The following is a 19,367-nucleotide window of genomic DNA, read 5'->3' as shown; positions in this document are numbered from 1 at the left end:
CTATGTTCACAGAACAGCAAGAGAGGGAGATAGTAAACATGGTTTTGGCCAACAATGCTATAACACTCAAGCAGCTCCAAGCTAACATTGTCAATAACCACGCCATTTTCAGCGATATCCATCAGGTCTCAACAGCAACACTGGCACGCATCCTAAACAAAAAACATATTCAAATGAAGCAAATTTATCGAGTGCCTTTCGAGCGCAATTCCGAAAGGGTGAAACGACTGCGGCATGATTATGCAGAGGTATGTATTCACTTTAGCAGTGTGATCTTGCATACTGTCTCATAATCTTTTACTGTACTGTAATATGTATACTAGATCTACACTGAACTACACAATTTTGCCTGACACTGTTTTACGAATGGATGGAGAGGAGGTCCAGCATGAGTTCATTTACGTAGATGAGGCTGGGTTCAACCTGACGAGAACACGAAAGAGGGGAAGAAACATCATTGGCAACAGTCAATGTCCCAGGGCAATGTGGGCATAATATAACACTCTGTGCAGCCATTATACAGAATGGGGTCCTCCACCGCCATGCCCATATGGGCCCTTACAACACAGCACTCATACTTACATTCTTGGACCAATTGCACAACATAACAGCAGCAAATCAAATCGATCATATGCAATACATTGTTGTCTGGGACAATGTGTCTTTCCACCGCTCTGCTCTGGTTCAGAACTGGTTTCAGCAACATCCACATTTCACCGTCCTATATCTTCCACCATACTCTCCATTCCTCAACCCTATAGAATAGTTTTTCTCGGCATGGCGGTGGAAGGTATATGATCTCCGTTCCAGGCTGAGGTACCCCTCATCCAAGCCATGGAGGAGGCCTGTGACCAGATGGAGGTAGCAGCAATGCAAGGATGGATTCGTCATTCAAGATGTTTCTTTCCAAGGTGTCTTGCTAATGGCAACATTGCCTGCGATGTTGATGAAATTCTCTGGCCAGATCCAGCTAGGCGAAGAGGCAATGTCTAGTTTTTATGTTGTTTTTTTTTACTTACAATACGTAAAGTGACGTTTGGTTACAGTATTATGAATCTCCTTGTCAACATTTTGGGCGTGTTGAGAAATAAATTAGTTTCTTCAGTCTGCAACATTGGTCTTGTGTAGTGTTTGGTGAATTTACATTATATTTGTACTTTGTTGATAGTAGCCTACTCTAGTCATAGGGAAGTAGAAGTGCTAAAAGTGTTTTAGGTTTATCACAGCAGAGTGTAACTCGTGTCAACAGAGTATAGTAATGTGGAAACGTGTGTGTTTCATATGGTAACAAAGTGTTGTTTTTATAAAGAAGTGTATAGTTTTTACAAGAGTGTTTAATTTTGCAAAGGATCTGTAGTGTTTTGTTACTTGGGTGTTGTGCTAATTGTGTGTAGTGTTTTGTTACTTGGGTGTTGTGCTAATTGTGTGTAGTGTTTTGAAAACACGGGCCCTGTTTTGAAAATCGTGCTTAAGCAATCAAAACAACTGTAAGGTATCCATACTTTTACTCAGTGCTTAATTTGTAAATCGGGAGGTGCCGGAACAAAAAGTGAGTGTGACTCTGAGGTAATCTCCTTTTATAATAAAGTATTATTATCATTGCTTTAGCGTAGTGTCATAGAGTAGTTGTGTACAGGCGCTTGCAGAAGTTGCACACATGGGGATTTGTTTGTAGCCTGGGGTCCAGGAAACATGTGGCACTTTTATGAACTCATTTCATGCAATTCTACATGACGGAATCTTTTTTAATCAATCAATAAATAAATGTCACAAAGTACTGTACAGAAACCCAGCCTAAAACACAAAACAGAAAGCAATGCAGATGTAGAAGCACGGTGGTAAAACGTCCTAGTAAGGCCTAGAAAGGCAGGAAAAAACCTAGAGAGGATCCAGACTCTGAGGGGTGGCCAGTCCTCTTCTGGTTTTGCCGGGTTGAGATTGAACATCTTGGCCATGTACTGTTATAAATGTTCATAGATGACCAGCAGTTTCAAATAATAATAATCCCAGTGGTTGTAGAGAGTGCAACAGGTCAGCACCTCATCAGTACTTTTAATACCCCGGTATCGACGGCTGATCACGCAGATAGTCTTTCTGCTCTTTCTGGTGGCGTCTGTGATGTTTTCTATGATGGGTTTGCCTGTAAAATACAGTTGGAAATAAAGTATTTGTAAACAGTGATTTATTGCGTCCCACTGCTGGCCTGCCTCAGACGCTAAGCAGGGTCGGTTCTGGTTGGTTTGTTTGACCTGACAAAGATCCTTTTCAGATGGAAACGTCAATAAAGCAGGGAATTGGGAGCTTTCGCAGTGTTCATGTTCTTTACTCGGTCCTGGCTGGTCCCTTGATGGGAGACCAGATGCTGCTGGAAGTGGAGTTGGGGGGCCAGTAGGAGGCACCCTTTCCTCTGGTCTAAAAAATATATCCCAATGCCCCAGGGCAGTGATTGGGGACATTGCCCTGTGTAGGGTGCCGTATTTTGGATCGGACTTTAAAAGGGTGTCCTGACAAAATTCCCAATCTGGCCCTAATACAATCCCCAGTTTCCAATTGGCTCATTCATCCCCCCTCCTCTCCTCTGTAACTATTCCCCAGGTCGCTGCTGTAAAATATGTTTTCAGTTAACTTACCTGGTAAAATAAGGGTTCAATAAAATGTGGTGATGTTTTGTCTGTGGCTCTGTTTTCAACACATGGCAGACCAGGAACTGGATATAGTCTTAACAATGTGGTGATGTTTTCAGACCAGGAACTGGATATAGTCTTAACAATGTGGTGATGTTTTCAGACCAGGAACTGGATATAGTCTTAACAATGTGGTGATGTTTTCAGACCAGGAACTGGATATAGTCTTAACAATGTGGTGATGTTTTCAGACCAGGAACTGGATATAGTCTTAACAATGTGGTGATGTTTTCAGACCAGGAACTGGATATAGTCTTAACAATGTGGTGATGTTTTCAGACCAGGAACTGGATATAGTCCTAACAATGTGGTGATGTTTTCAGACCAGAAACTGGATATAGTCTTAACAATGTGGTGATGTTTTCAGCTTAACAATGTGGTGATGTTTTCAGACCAGGAACTGGATATAGTCTTAACAATGTGGTGATGTTTTCAGACCAGGAACTGGATATAGTCCTAACAATGTGGTGATGTTTTCAGCTTAACAATGTGGTGATGTTTTCAGACCAGGAACTGGATATAGTCCTAACAATGTGGTGATGTTTTCAGACCAGGAACTGGATATAGTCTTAACAATGTGGTGATGTTTTCAGACCAGGAACTGGATATAGTCTTAACAATGTGGTGATGTTTTCAGACCAGGAACTCTGAATAGTCATTTTCCAGAGGGTCTGAATACTTATGTAAATAAGGTATTTCAGTTTTATTTCTTTAATTGCAGAAATGTCTAAAAACCTGTTTTCGCTTTGTCATTATGGGATGTTGCGTGTAGATTGATGAGAACATGTTTTTATTTAATCAATTTTAGAATAAGGCTGTTACCTCAATCTGAAATTACATTTAAATTTAAATCGTGCTAGAATGCGGCCCTTCCACGGTTCCGGAATTAATCTAGCCCCAACCCTCTAGAATTAGAATGAGTGACCCAATTCAACATCTATTCCATGTTGGTTCAATGTCATTTAATTAACAATGTTCCGACAGACATAAATACAAATCAAATTGTTAAAATTACGAGCCTAGTTGGTTTAGCCACAGAAAAAGGCAGGAACCTTCCCACTAGCCATGTTTGGCTGAGATATTGGATGAGCTGGATTTGCCGGGAGAAGAGTTTGGATTGGTCTGCAATGTCGCATGCTTCTGTCTATAACGTGAGCTGCTCAGTATGTGTTGATAGTCCTTTCTACCACGTTGTTTTTGAAAGATATAACGTTAGCCATCGAGAAATACAAAAGTTTTGCTACTTTGATGCCCTGAATTTAACAGGCCCTATCAACAGATCATTTGGAAAAAGTGATTGGCTACTTTCTAAATACATGCCACGGTCAGTGTGAACCAGAGTGACTTGACACAACGCTGCCAAACAAGATGTAGCTACAAACAGAACAGAGTTAAATATTTCCAGTCAGTGTGAACCGGAGTGACTTGACACAACGCTGCCAAACAAGATGTAGCTACAAACAGAACAGAGTTAAATATTTCCAGTCTATCGTGAAGCGTTCACCCATTTTACGGGTAAGAGTCTAGCTACATTTTCAGTTATTCCAAGTTTCTAATTTTGTCAGAAAGTCATTTTCATTGCAGGTTAAAGCGTTCTGTTCGCTAGCTAACGTTACATGTATGATCTGTGTAGTAATACTATTCAAATCATTTGCATTGCTAGTTATAGCTGCAGCAGTGTATGTCTAGAGGCAGCGGGTTAAACCGCTAGACCACCCTAGGCCATAATCTCATGTCATTATCTATATTATTATAATGTCATTATCTATATGTTATTATAATGTCATTATCTATATTATTATGATGTCATTATCTATATTATTATAATGTCATTATCTATATTATTATAATGTCATTATCTAGTTATAGCTGCAGCAGTGTATGTCTAGAGGAGGCAGCGGGTTACACCGCTAGACCACCCTAGGCCATAATCTCATGTCATTATCTATATTATTATAATGTCATTATCTATATTATTACAATGTCATTATCTATATTATTATAATGTCATTATCTATCTATGCTATAATAACATGTCATTATCTAGTTATATTATTATGTCATTATCATCTATGTTATTATTATGTCATTATCTATCTATGAGGAGGCAGCGGGTTAAACCGCTAGACCACCCTAGGCCATAATCTCATGTCATTATCTATATTATTATAATGTCATTATCTATCTATGCTATAATAACATGTCATTATCTATATTATTATACTGTCGTTATCTATATTATTATAATGTCATTATCTATATTATTATAATGTCATTATCTATATTATTATAATGTCATTATCTAGTTATAGCTGCAGCAGTGTATGTCTAGAGGAGGCAGTGGGTTAAACCGCTAGACCACCCTAGGCCATAATCTCATGTCATTATCTATATTATTATAATGTCATTATCTATATTATTATAATGTCATTATCTAGTTATAGCTGCAGCAGTGTATGTCTAGAGGAGGCAGCGGGTTACACCGCTAGACCACCCTAGGCCATAATCTCATGTCATTATCTATATTATTATAATGTCATTATCTATATTATTATAATGTCATTATCTAGTTATAGCTGCAGCAGTGTATGTCAAGAGGAGGCAGCGGGTTAAACCGCTAGACCACCCTAGGCCATAATCTCATGTCATTATCTATATTATTATAATGTCATTATCTATTTATGCTATAATAACATGTCATTATCTAGTTATATTAGTATGTCATTATCTATCTATGTTATTATTATGTCATTATCTATCTATGAGGAGGCAGCGGGTTAAACCGCTAGACCACCCTAGGCCATAATCTCATGTCATTATCTATATTATTATAATGTCATTATCTAGCTATGCTATAATAACATGTCATTATCTATATTATTATAATGTCATTATCTATATTATTATAATGTCATTATCTAGTTAAAGCTGCAGCAGTGTATGTCAAGAGGAGGCAGCGGGTTAAACCGCTAGACCACCCTAGGCCATAATCTCATGTCATTATCTATATTATTATAATGGCATTATCAATCTGTTATTATAATGGCATGATCTATTTATATTATTATGTCATTATCTATCTATGTTATTATTATGTCATTATCTATATACGCTATAATAACATGTCATTATCTATATATATATTATTATAATGTCATTATCTATTTATATTATTATAATGTCATTATCTATATATGCTATAATAACATGTCATTATCTATTAATATTATTATAATGTCATTATCAATCTATATTATTATAATGACATTATCTAGTTATATTATTATAATGACATTATCTAGTTGTATTATTATAATGTAATTATCTATCTATATTATTATAATGTCATTATCTATCTATGCTATAATAACATGCCATTATCTTTTTATATTATCATAATGGCATTATCAATCTATGTTATTATAATGTCATTATCTATCTATATTATTATAATGGCATTATCTATCTGTTATTATAATGTCATTATCTATTTATATTATTATGTCATTATCTATCTATGTTATTATGTCATTATCGATATGTTATTATAATGTCATTGTCTATCTGTTATTATAACATGCCATTATCTATCTGTTATTATAACATGCCATTATATATCTATGTTATTATAATGTCATTATATATTTATATTATTATGTCATTATCGATCTGTTATTATAATGCCATTATCAATCTGTTATTATAACATGTCATTATCTATTTACATTATTAAAATGTCATTATCTATGTAATTATGTCATTGTCAATCTATATTATTATGTCATGTCATTATCTACTTATGCCATTATAATGTCATTATCTATCTATGTGATTAAACTGTCAATATTTATCTATCTGTTATTATAATGTCATTATCAATCTATATTATATATTTTTTAAATTGGACTGTACACTTGTTTATTTCATGTGTAACACTGTGTTGTACTACTTTGCTTTATCTTGGCCAGGTTGCAGTTGTAAATGAGAACTTGTTCTCAACTGGCCTACCTGGTTATTATCAATCTATGTTATTATACTGTCATTATCTATCTATGTTATTATACTGTCATTATCTATCTATGTTATTATACTGTCATTATCTGTCTATGTTATTATAATGTCATTATCTATCTTGTCTGATAGTGTTTGCTTTGAATTTAATCATGGTAATGTTACCGTGGTAACATTTATTTTAAATGGTGCATAGCCGAAAAGGGGCCATGGGATTGAATCCCGACCTTAGTATGACTGTAAGAGGTTGACTGTAAGAGGCTGTATGACTGTAAGAGGGGATGGATGGAAGAGCTCCTTTCATATGCCCAACAATTCCATCTGCCGGACAGGAAGGGAACATACTGTATGTCATAAACAGAAACTTATCTTTTTATTCAACAATAACAATATATTGTTCAATATAAAATATTTTTCAACAGGAACTTAATATATTATTTCTAGTATAATACTGTAATAGAACATCAACAGACAGTAGCCTATAAATACTGTGTTGCAGTAAGGAGGACCAACAGGGCATAGTAAAAACTAAAATAGTATTTAATGTATTTACAATGAACATACAATCATGTCATATTTTACAAGTCATATACAGAACTTATCATTGTTCAATATAAATGTATGCATTTTGAAAAAAGGTCAAATAAGTTGAAGCATTTGGGACATATCTAAAAGTCCGACATGTTTAAAATACAGGAAGAGGATATTTTCATATTTCAATGCTTTTTGTTTTAAAAGATTTCCTGCAAAGTGCCATGAGCTTTTGGTGTATTTATCACCTTCTAACGCGAGCCAACACCCCACTGCCCCATTCAACCTTAATGAACCTGGTCAGCCCAGGGTTCCCCTTCAACCTTAATGAACCTGGTCAGCCCAGGGTTCCCCTTCAACCTTAATGAACCTGGTCAGCCCAGGGTTCCCCTTCAACCTTAATGAACCTGGTCAGCCCAGGGTTCCCCTTCAACCTTAATGAACCTGGTCAGCCCAGGTTCCCCTTCAACCTTATTGAACCTGGTCAGTCCAGTGTTCCCCTTCAACCTTAATGAACCTGGTCAGCCCAGGGTTCCCCTTCAACCTTAATGAACCTGGTCAGTCCAGGGTTCCCCTTCAACCTTAATGAACCTGGTCAGCCCAGGGTTCCCCTTCAACCTTAATGAACCTGGTCTGCCCAGGTTCCCCTTCAACCTTATTGAACCTGGTCAGTCCAGTGTCCCCTTCAACCTTAATGAACCTGGTCAGCCCAGGGTTCCCCTTCAACCTTAATGAACCTGGTCAGTCCAGGGTTCCCCTTCAACCTTAATGAACCTGGTCAGCCCAGGGTTCCCCTTCAACCTTAATGAACCTGGTCGGCCCAGGGTTCCCCTTCAACCTTAATGAACCTGGTCTGCCCAGGGTTCCCCTTCAACCTTAATGAACCTGGTCGGCCCAGGGATACCCTTCAACCTTAATGAACATAGTCAGTCCAGGGTTCCCCTTCAACCTTAATGAACCTGGTCAGTCCAGGGTTCCCCTTCAACCTTAATGAACCTGGTCGGCCCAGGGTTCCCCTTCAACCTTAATGAACATGGTCAGCCCATGGTTCCCCTTCAACCTTAATGAACCTGGTCAGCCCAGGGTTCCCCTTCAACCTTAATGAACATAGTCAGTCCAGGGCTCCCCTTCAACATTAATTAACCTGGTCAGTCCAGGGTTCCCCTTCAACCTTAATGAACCTGGTCAGCCCAGGGTTCCCCTTCTACCTTAATGAACCTGGTCAGTCCAGGGTTCCCCTTCAACCTTAATGAACCTGGTCAGCTCAGGGTTCCCCTTCAACCTTAATGAACCTGGTCAGTCCAGGGTTCCCCTTCAACCTTAATGAACCTGGTCAGCCCAGGGTTCCCCTTCAACCTTAATGAACATGGTCAGCCCATGGCTCCCCTTCAACCTTAATGAACCTGGTCAGCCCAGGGTTCCCCTTCAACCTTAATGAACCTGGTCAGTCCAGGGTTCCCCTTCAAACCAGAGCTGTGTTCACCACAGGGTTGGTGTCCATTACATTTAAATTCCAGGCAATTCAAAAAGTAAACCAAATTCCAATTCCAAATTGTCCTTATCAAAAAGCATAGTAGAGAATTGGAATTTCACTGTACTTCCTTGAAGATGCAGTCCGGGATGGAATTGCACAACAACAAAAAATAAACATATCATACTAAATGGATGATGTAGTACACAAAACACTGGCTAACTACCATCAGGTCTTAATGGCCTGGTACTCAGGGCTCTATTGTCCCTCCAACAGGTCCTAATGGCCTGGTACTCAGGGCTCTATTGTCCCTCCAACAGGTCCTAATGGCCTGGTACTCAGGGCTCTATTGTCCCTCCATCAGGTCTTAATGGCCTGGTACTCAGGGCTCTATTGTCCCTCCAACAGGTCCTAATGGCCTGGTACTCAGGGCTCTATTGTCCCTCCAACAGGTCCTAATGGCCTGGTACTCAGGGCTCTATTGTCCCTCCATCAGGTCTTAATGGCCTGGTACTCAGGGCTCTATTGTCCCTCCAACAGGTCCTAATGGCCTGGTACTCAGGGCTCTATTCTCCCTCCATCAGGTCTTAATGGCCTGGTACTCAGGGCTCTATCGTCCCTCCATCAGGTCCTAATGGCCTGGTACTCAGGGCTCTATCGTCCCTCCATCAGGTCTTAATGGCCTGGTACTCAGGGCTCTATTCTCCCTCCATCAGGTCCTAATGGCCTGGTACTCAGAGCTCTATTGTCCCTCCATCACGTCCTAATGGCCTGGTACTCAGGGCTCTATTCTCCCTCCATCAGGTCCTAATGGCCTGGTACTCAGGGCTCTATTCTCCCTCCATCAGGTCTTAATGGCCTGGTACTCAGGGCTCTATCGTCCCTCCATCAGGTCCTAATGGCCTGGTACTCAGGGCTCTATCGTCCCTCCATCAGGTCTTAATGGCCTGGTACTCAGGGCTCTATTCTCCCTCCATCAGGTCCTAATGGCCTGGTACTCAGAGCTCTATTGTCCCTCCATCACGTCCTAATGGCCTGGTACTCAGGGCTCTATTCTCCCTCCATCAGGTCCTAATGGCCTGGTACTCAGGGCTCTATTCTCCCTCCATCACGTCCTAATGGCCTGGTACTCAGGGCTCTATTCTCCCTCCATCAGGTCCTAATGGCCTGGTACTCAGAGCTCTATTGTCCCTCCATCACGTCCTAATGGCCTGGTACTCAGGGCTCTATTGTCCCTCCATCAGGTCCTAATGGCCTGGTACTCAGGGCTCTATTGTCCCTCTATCAGGTCCTAATGGCCTGGTACTCAGGGCTCTATCGTCCCTCCAACCACTGATATTATTGCAAACGTCATGGAAAATCACATGAAACACTTATCCTCAAAAGAGTAGGCCTATCTTACTTTTAAAACTCAGGTTAAAACAGTGTAAAACATGGTTGCTGTGGATGTTGTTTCAAAGCCTAATACAACAAAATGGACAGCGCTTTCTAAAGTGATGATTCAGTCAAAACACCCATATGTATATTACAGTTTATGCACAGGCTTATGAGCCCAAGCCATCCTTATGGCATTACCCATCCTACCGCATGCATGGCAGAAAAACATCAAACAGATTTAAGATGTCTTTGGTACATAATTGGTCTAGCCTATACTCCAACATTAAACACATTCTAGTAACGGCCTTAGAGTGTGGACTGTACTACTGGGCATACTGGTGGACTGGTTACCTTATGCTACACTCCAACATTTATATCCATGAGTCTGGCAGAGAATGTAAAGCCCTAGGCCATGCGTTTGATTCAATGATTGAGCAGGGTGGCTTACAGTTAGCCTACAATTAGTGAATTTGTATTTCATTTTGAATAGCCTAGTAATAGGGAATGTTTAATATTTGAATAATGAATTGGGTGCCACATTACCTTTAGCTATCCATAATACAGTATCTTACCACTGTGCGTTTGTTTCCATCTCCTCCTCTCTCTCCTTTATTCCTTTCTGGAGCACACAGAGGGGCTGTCAACAGTTTAGTGAAGTACATTTCGTTATGAAAACATGTTACTGTCGATGTTTCCGAAAAGATTTCACTTGGTTTCCAAAATGAAGCACTGGGTAGCTGCAGGAACAAGGTTGGAGAGCCCATCCAGAGTTTTGTCGGAGGATCACCTGTCGGGCAGTGAGAGGCTGGCTGCTCCTCAAACTGCTTGATGCTGGAGTGAAATAAGTGTTTTTGTGTGCCCTAAAACTGAAACAACCTGGTGTTTACAACATGCAATGTTAGGCAAGAGTTGCTGAAAGGGTCTGAAAAAGTCAACCAACCCAGAACGCAACGCAAGTTTGAGGACAAAGAAATCCTTTTCTACCCAAGCTATGGGTGAGTAGCTGTGTCTAAACGGGTGAATTCAAGTCGAACCACCTAGCCTCCATCTCCCATCGAATCGTGGGATCTAAAGGGTTTCATTCCTATGCTGTGAGCTCTGAGCTACAGAGCTGTCTGTCCTCAGAAGACCCCTTCCAGAGAAAAGGGGGGGGACAGACTCCTAAGGGACACGGACACCGGGAAGACGAGCAACGAGGTGCGCAGGAGAAGTGCGTCATCGAACAACGGAACGGTCCACGCAGAGAATCCCCGGAGATCACCCCCCCACGTAATTACATCATTAGATTCTGACCCATAAGAGCGGCAGTTTGAGGCAAAGCTAAGGTTAGAATAGCATAGCTGACAAATTCACCCAAATGTATATTTCTCTCGGGTACTTTCTCTTTTTCTCTCTCTTTTGAAATCCCCATTGTGGGTAACACGCGCCATAGTGTGTTGGCCCGTTATACTAAGTTCTAATCAATAGCCTAGAATGTGTTTTGTCTATGTGTATCTTTTATTATCATTTTAGTTTTTAGTAAATAATTCATTAGTGGGACCCGGGTCCGTGCAGATTCAAGGGCTATACAACGATCAGATTATGAGACTGATAGAGGAAACTGGTTAATTAGCGGCTGTTGTAAAATCGATATTCTGATATCCTTTGAGTTAATTTGGGAAATAGAAACTCAATACAAACTAGTTTTCCCATGGTGCCCCAGGTTAATGAGTTAATAATTGGTTAACAGGTTAATGAGTTAATAATTGGTTAACAGGTTAATGAGTTAATAATTGGTTAACAGGTTAATGACTTAATAATTGGTTAACAGGTTAATGAGTTAATAATTGGTTAACAGGTTAATGAGTTAATAATTGCTTGATTCAGTTAATCACGTAATTAAAAACTTGTAATCATTCGATGAACAACAGTCGTCACTTTAACCAATACAACGTCACGACACTACATTTGACAGAACTAGACCGCATGGTACACTCTGCCTGTCTCCTAAAGATGATCCACAGAAGGGTTGTTTGTACCTTATGACCCAGCAGACAAGCAGGGAGACACAGCTAGGAGCTGACAGCTAGGAGTATATAGCCTCCACATTGACTCTGTACCAGTACCCCCTGTATATAGCCTCCACATTGACTCTGTACCGGTACCCCCTGTAAATAGCCTCCACATTGACTCTGTACCAGTACCCCCTGTTTATAGCATCCACATGGACTCTTTTTCTACTTCCGGCGCCGACAGAGATGGCCGCCTCGCTTCGCGTTCCTAGGAAACTATGCAGTTTTTTGTTTTTTTACGTGTTATTTCTTACATTAGTACCCCAGCTCATCTTAGGTTTCATTACATACAGTCGAGAAGAACTACTGAATATAAGATCAGCATCAACTCACCATCAGTACTACCAAGAATATGTTTTTCGCGACGCGGATCCTGTGTTCTGCCTTGCAAACAGGACAACTGAGTGGATTCCATGCAGCGACCCAAAAAAAAAACAACTCCGAAAAAGAGGGAAACGAGGCGGTCTTCTGGTCAGACTCCGGAGACGGGCACATCGTGCACCACTCCCTAGCATTCTTCTTGCCAATGTCCAGTCTCTTGACAACAAGGTTGATGAAATCCGAGCAAGGGTAGCATTCCAGAGGGACATCAGAGACTGTAACGTTCTTTGCTTCACGGAAACGTGGCTCACTGGAGTGACTCTATCCGAAGCGGTGCAGCCAATGGGTTTCTCCACACATCGCGCAGACAGAAACAAACAACTTTCTGGTAAGAAGAGGGGCGGCGGCGTATGCCTTATGACTAACGTGACATGGTGTGATGAAAGAAACATACAGGAACTCAAATCCTTCTGTTCACCTGATTTAGAATTCCTCACAATCAAATGTAGACCGCATTATCTACCAAGAGAATTCTCTTCGATTATAATCACAGCCGTATACATCCCCCCCCAAGCAGACACATCGATGGCTCTGAACGAACTTTATTTAACTCTTTGCAAACTGGAAACCATTCATCCGGAGGCTGCATTCATTGTAGCTGGGGATTTTAACAAGGCTAATCTGAAAACAAGACTCCCTAAATTTTATCAGCATATCGATTGCGCAACCAGGGGTGGAAAGACCTTGGATCATTGTTACTCTAACTTCCGCGACGCACATAAGGCCCTGCCCCGCCCCCCTTTCGGAAAAGCTGACCACGACTCCATTTTGTTGATCCCTGCCTACAGACAGAAACTAAAACAAGAGGCTCCCACGCTGAGGTCTGTCCAACGCTGGTCCGACCAAGCTGACTCCACACTCCAAGACTGCTTCCACCACGTGGACTGGGACATGTTTCGTATTGCGTCAGACAACAACATTGACGAATACGCTGATTCGGTGTGTGAGTTCATTAGAACGTGCGTTGAAGATGTCGTTCCCATAGCAATGATTAAAACATTCCCTAACCAGAAACCGTGGATTGATGGCAGCATTCGCGTGAAACTGAAAGCGCGAACCACTGCTTTTAATCAGGGGAAGGTGTCTGGTAACATGACCGAATACAAACAGTGCAGCTATTCCCTCCGCAAGGCTATCAAACAAGCTAAGCGTCAGTACAGAGACAAAGTAGAATCTCAATTCAACGGCTCAGACACAAGAGGCATGTGGCAGGGTCTACAGTCAATCACGGACTACAGGAAGAAATCCAGCCCAGTCACGGACCAGGATGTCCTGCTCCCAGGCAGACTAAACAACTTTTTTGCCCGCTTTGAGGACAATACAGTGCCACTGACACGGCCGGCAACGAAAACATGCGGTCTCTCCTTTACTGCAGCCGAGGTGAGTAAGACATTTAAACGTGTTAACCCTCGCAAGGCTGCAGGCCCAGACGGCATCCCCAGCCGCGCCCTCAGAGCATGCGCAGACCAGCTGGCCGGTGTGTTTACGGACATATTCAATCAATCCCTATACCAGTCTGCTGTTCCCACATGCTTCAAGAGGGCCACCATTGTTCCTGTTCCCAAGAAAGCTAAGGTAACTGAGCTAAACGACTACCGCCCCGTAGCACTCACTTCCGTCATCATGAAGTGCTTTGAGAGACTAGTCAAGGACCATATCACCTCCACCCTACCTGACACCCTAGACCCACTCCAATTTGCTTACCGCCCAAATAGGTCCACAGACGATGCAATCTCAACCACACTGCACACCGCCCTAACCCATCTGGACAAGAGGAATACCTATGTGAGAATGCTGTTCATTGACTACAGCTCGGCATTCAACACCATAGTACCCTCCAAGCTCGTCATCAAGCTCGAGACCCTGGGTCTCGACCCCGCCCTGTGCAACTGGGTACTGGACTTCCTGACGGGCCGCCCCCAGGTGGTGAGGGTAGGCAACAACATCTCCTCCCCGCTGATCCTCAACACTGGGGCCCCACAAGGGTGCGTTCTGAGCCCTCTCCTGTACTCCCTGTTCACCCACGACTGCGTGGCCACGCACGCCTCCAACTCAATCATCAAGTTTGCGGACGACACAACAGTGGTAGGCTTGATTACCAACAACGACGAGACGGCCTACAGGGAGGAGGTGAGGGCCCTCGGAGTGTGGTGTCAGGAAAATAACCTCACACTCAACGTCAACAAAACTAAGGAGATGATTGTGGACTTCAGGAAACAGCAGAGGGAACACCCCCCTATCCACATCGATGGAACAGTAGTGGAGAGGGTAGCAAGTTTTAAGTTCCTCGGCATACACATCACAGACAAACTGAATTGGTCCACTCACACAGACAGCATTGTGAAGAAGGCGCAGCAGCGCCTCTTCAACCTCAGGAGGCTGAAGAAATTTGGCTTGTCACCAAAAGCACTCACAAACTTCTACAGATGCACAATCGAGAGCATCCTGGCGGGCTGTATCACCGCCTGGTACGGCAACTGCTCCGCCCTCAACCGTAAGGCTCTCCAGAGGGTGGTGAGGTCTGCACAACGCATCACCGGGGGCAAACTACCTGCCCTCCAGGACACCTACACCACCCGATGTCACAGGAAGGCCATAAAGATCATCAAGGACATCAACCACCCGAGCCACTGCCTGTTCACCCCGCTATCATCCAGAAGGCGAGGTCAGTACAGGTGCATCAAAGCTGGGACCGAGAGACTGAAAAACAGCTTCTATCTCAAGGCCATCAGACTGTTAAACAGCCACCACTAACACTGAGTGGCTGCTGCCAACACACTGACACTGACTCAACTCCAGCCACTTTAATAATGGGAATTGATGGGAAATGATGTAAATATATCACTAGCCACTTTAAACAATGCTACCTTATATAATGTTACTTACCCTACATTATTCATCTCATATGCATACGTATATACTGTACTCTATATCATCGACTGTATCCTTATGTAATACATGTATCACTAGCCACTTTAAACTATGCCACTTTGTTTACATACTCATCTCATTTGTACATACTGTACTCGATACCATCTACTGTATCTTGCCTATGCTGCTCTGTACCATCACTCATTCATATATCCTTATGTACATATTCTTTATCCCCTTACACTGTGTACAAGACAGTAGTTTTGGAATTGTTAGTTAGATTACTTGTTGGTTATTACTGCATTGTCGGAACTAGAAGCACAAGCATTTCGCTACACTCGCATTAACATCTGCTAACCATGTGTATGTGACAAATAACATTTGATTTGATTTGATTTGATTTGTACCGGTACCCCCTGTTTATAGCCTCCACGTTGACTCTGTACCGGTACCCCCTGTATATAGCCTCCACATTGACTCTGTACCAGTACCCCCTGTATATAGCCTTCACATTGACTCTGTACTGGTACCCCCTGTTTATAGCCTCCACATTGACTCTGTACCAGTATCCCCTGTTTATAGCCTCCACATTGACTCTGTACCAGTACCCCCTGTTTATAGCCTCCACATTGACTCTGTACCGGTACCCACTGTATATAGACATCACTGCCTATTTAAATCTCAGAGCCTATACCAAGGCAGGATAGGAGCGGGACATCAGACGAACCCTCAAACAAGCAAAGCGTCAATACAGGATTAAGATTGAATCCTACTACACCGGCTCTGACGCTCGTCGGATGTGGCAGGGCTTAAAAACTATTATGGGCTACAAAGCAAAACCCAGACCCGAGCTCCCCAGTGAAGCTAGCCTAGCGGACGAGCTAAATGCCTTTTATGCTTGCTTCCAGGCAAGCAACACTGAAGCACGCACGAGAGCACCAGCTGTTCTGGATGACTGTGATAATGCTCTCGGTAGCCGATGTGAGCAAGACCTTTAAACAGGTCAACATTCACAAAGACTCAGGGCCAGATGGATTACCAGGACGTGCACTCAGAGCATGCGCGGAACAACTGGCAAGTGTCTTCACTGACATTTTCAACCTCTCCCTGACCGAGTCTGTAGTCCCTACATGTTTCAAGCAGATTACCATAGTCCCTGTGCCCAAGGAAGCAAAGGCAACCTGCCTAAATGATTACCGCCCGTAGCACTCACATTGGTAGCCATGAAGTGCTTTGAAAGGCTGGTCATGGCTCACATCAACAGCATCATCCTGGATACCCTCGACCCACTCCAATTCACATACCGCCCTAACAGATCCACAGATGATGCAATCTCTATTGCACTCCACACTGCCCTTTCCCACCTGGACAAAAGGAACACCTATGTGAGAATGCTATTCATTGACTACAGCTCAGCGTTCAACACCCTATTGCCCATGAAGCTCGTCACTAAGCTAAGGACCCTGGGACTAAACAGCTCCCTCCGCAACTGGATCCTGGACTTCCTGACGGGCCGCCCCCAGGTGGTAAGGGTAGGCAACAACACGTCTGCCACGCTGATCCTCAACACTGGGGCCCCTCAGGGGTGTGTACTTAAGTCCCCTTCTGTACTCCATGTTAACCCACGACTGAGTGGCCAAACACGACTCCAACACCATCATTAAGTTTGCTGACGACACAACAGTGGTAGGCCTGATCACAGACAGCGATGAAACAGCCTATAGGGAGGAGGTCAGAGAACTGGCAGTGTGGTGCCAGGACAACAACCTCTCCCTCAATGTGAGCAAGACAAAGGAGCTGATTGTGAACTATAGGAAAAGGCGGGCTGAACAGGTCCCCATTAACATCAACGGGGCTGTAGTGGAGCGGGCTGAGAGTTTCAATTTCCTTGGTGTCCACATCACCAATGATCTATCATGGTCCAAACACACCAAGACAGTCGTGAAGAGGGCACGACAAAACCTTTTCCCTCTCAGGAGAATGAAAAGATTTGGCATGGGTCCCCAGATCCTCAAAAAGTTATACAGCTGCACCAATGAGAGCACCGGTTGCATCACTGCCTGGTATGGCGCAACAGAGGGTAGTGAGTACAGCCCTGTACATCACTGGGGCCAAGCTTCCTGCAATCTAGGAACAATATAATAGGTAGTGTCAGAGGAAAGCCCATAAAATTGTCAGAGACTCCAGTCACCCAAGTCATAGACTGTTCTCTTTGCTACCGCACGGCAAGTCTAGGGCCAAAAGGCTCCTTAACAGCTTCAACCCCCAAGCCATAAGACTGCTGAACAATTAATCAGATGGCCACCAGACTATTACATTGACTCCCCCATCCAGTTGTTTTGTACAATGCTGCTACTCGCTGTTTATTATCTATGCATAGTCACTTCACCCCTACCTACATGTACAAATTATCTCTAAACTGTATCCCCGCACACTGACTCGGTACCGGTACCCCCTGTATATAGCCTCCACACTGACTCGGTACCGGTACCCCCTGTATATAGCCTCCACACTGACTCGGTACCGGTACCCCCTGTATATAGCCTCCACACTGACTCGGTACCGGTACCCCCTGTATATAGCCTCCACATTGACTCTGTACCGTAATACCCTGTATATAGCCTCCACACTGACTCGGTACCGGTACCCCCTGTATATAGCCTCCACATTGACTCGGTACCGGTACCCCCTGTATATAGCCTCCACACTGACTCGGTACCGGTACCCCCTGTATATAGCCTCCACACTGACTCGGTACCGGTACCCCCTGTATATAGCCTCCACATTGACTCTGTACCAGTACCCCCTGTATATAGCCTCCACACTGACTCGGTACCGGTACCCCCTGTATATAACCTCCACACTGACTCGGTACCGGTACCCCCTGTATATAGCCTCCACATTGACTCTGTACCGTAATACCCTGTATATAGCCTCCACACTGACTCGGTACCGGTACCCCCTGTATATAGCCTCCACATTGACTCGGTACCGGTACCCCCTGTATATAGCCTCCACACTGACTCGGTACCGGTACCCCCTGTATATAGCCTCCACACTGACTCGGTACCGGTACCCCCTGTATATAGCCTCCACACTGACTCTGTACCAGTACCCCCTGTATATAGCCTCCACACTGACTCTGTACCAGTACCCCCTGTATATAACCTCCACACTGACTCTGTACCAGTACCCCCTGTATATAGCCTCCACACTGACTCTGTACCAGTACCCCCTGTATATAACCTCCACACTGACTCTGTACCAGTACCCCCTGTATATAGCCTCCACACTGACTCTGTACCAGTACCCCCTGTATATAACATCCACACTGACTCTGTACCAGTACCCCCTGTATATAGCCTCCACACTGACTCGGTACCGGTACCCCCTGTATATAGCCTCCACATTGACTCGGTACCGGTACCCCCTGTATATAGCCTCCACACTGACTCGGTACCGGTACCCCCTGTATATAGCCTCCACACTGACTCGGTACCGGTATCCCCTGTATATAGCCTCCACATTGACTCTGTACCAGTACCCCCTGTATATAGCCTCCACACTGACTCGGTACCGGTACCCCCTGTATATAACCTCCACACTGACTCGGTACCGGTACCCCCTGTATATAGCCTCCACATTGACTCTGTACCGTAATACCCTGTATATAGCCTCCACACTGACTCGGTACCGGTACCCCCTGTATATAGCCTCCACATTGACTCGGTACCGGTACCCCCTGTATATAGCCTCCACACTGACTCGGTACCGGTACCCCCTGTATATAGCCTCCACACTGACTCGGTACCGGTACCCCCTGTATATAGCCTCCACACTGACTCTGTACCAGTACCCCCTGTATATAGCCTCCACACTGACTCTGTACCAGTACCCCCTGTATATAACCTCCACACTGACTCTGTACCAGTACCCCCTGTATATAGCCTCCACACTGACTCTGTACCAGTACCCCCTGTATATAACCTC

At 43.5% G+C, this 19,367-nt stretch overlaps 1 long non-coding RNA gene across 1 annotated transcript; it reads right to left on the bottom strand.

Annotated features, from left to right (window-relative positions):
- Nucleotides 1-7,212: 7,212 nt before the first annotated feature.
- LOC118944536 lies at nt 7,213-9,057 on the bottom strand. Its single transcript, XR_005039890.1, has 2 exons — nt 7,560-9,057; nt 7,213-7,522 (listed from the first exon to the last, which is right to left on the bottom strand). It is a non-coding gene; the product is annotated as an uncharacterized LOC118944536 (long non-coding RNA).
- Between the last annotated feature and the right edge of the window lie 10,310 nt (nt 9,058-19,367).

This window comes from Oncorhynchus mykiss, chromosome 26 (genome assembly GCF_013265735.2).
Source record: "Oncorhynchus mykiss isolate Arlee chromosome 26, USDA_OmykA_1.1, whole genome shotgun sequence".
NCBI lineage: Eukaryota > Metazoa > Chordata > Actinopteri > Salmoniformes > Salmonidae > Oncorhynchus > Oncorhynchus mykiss.
This window is presented reverse-complemented; position numbering and strand designations above follow the sequence as displayed.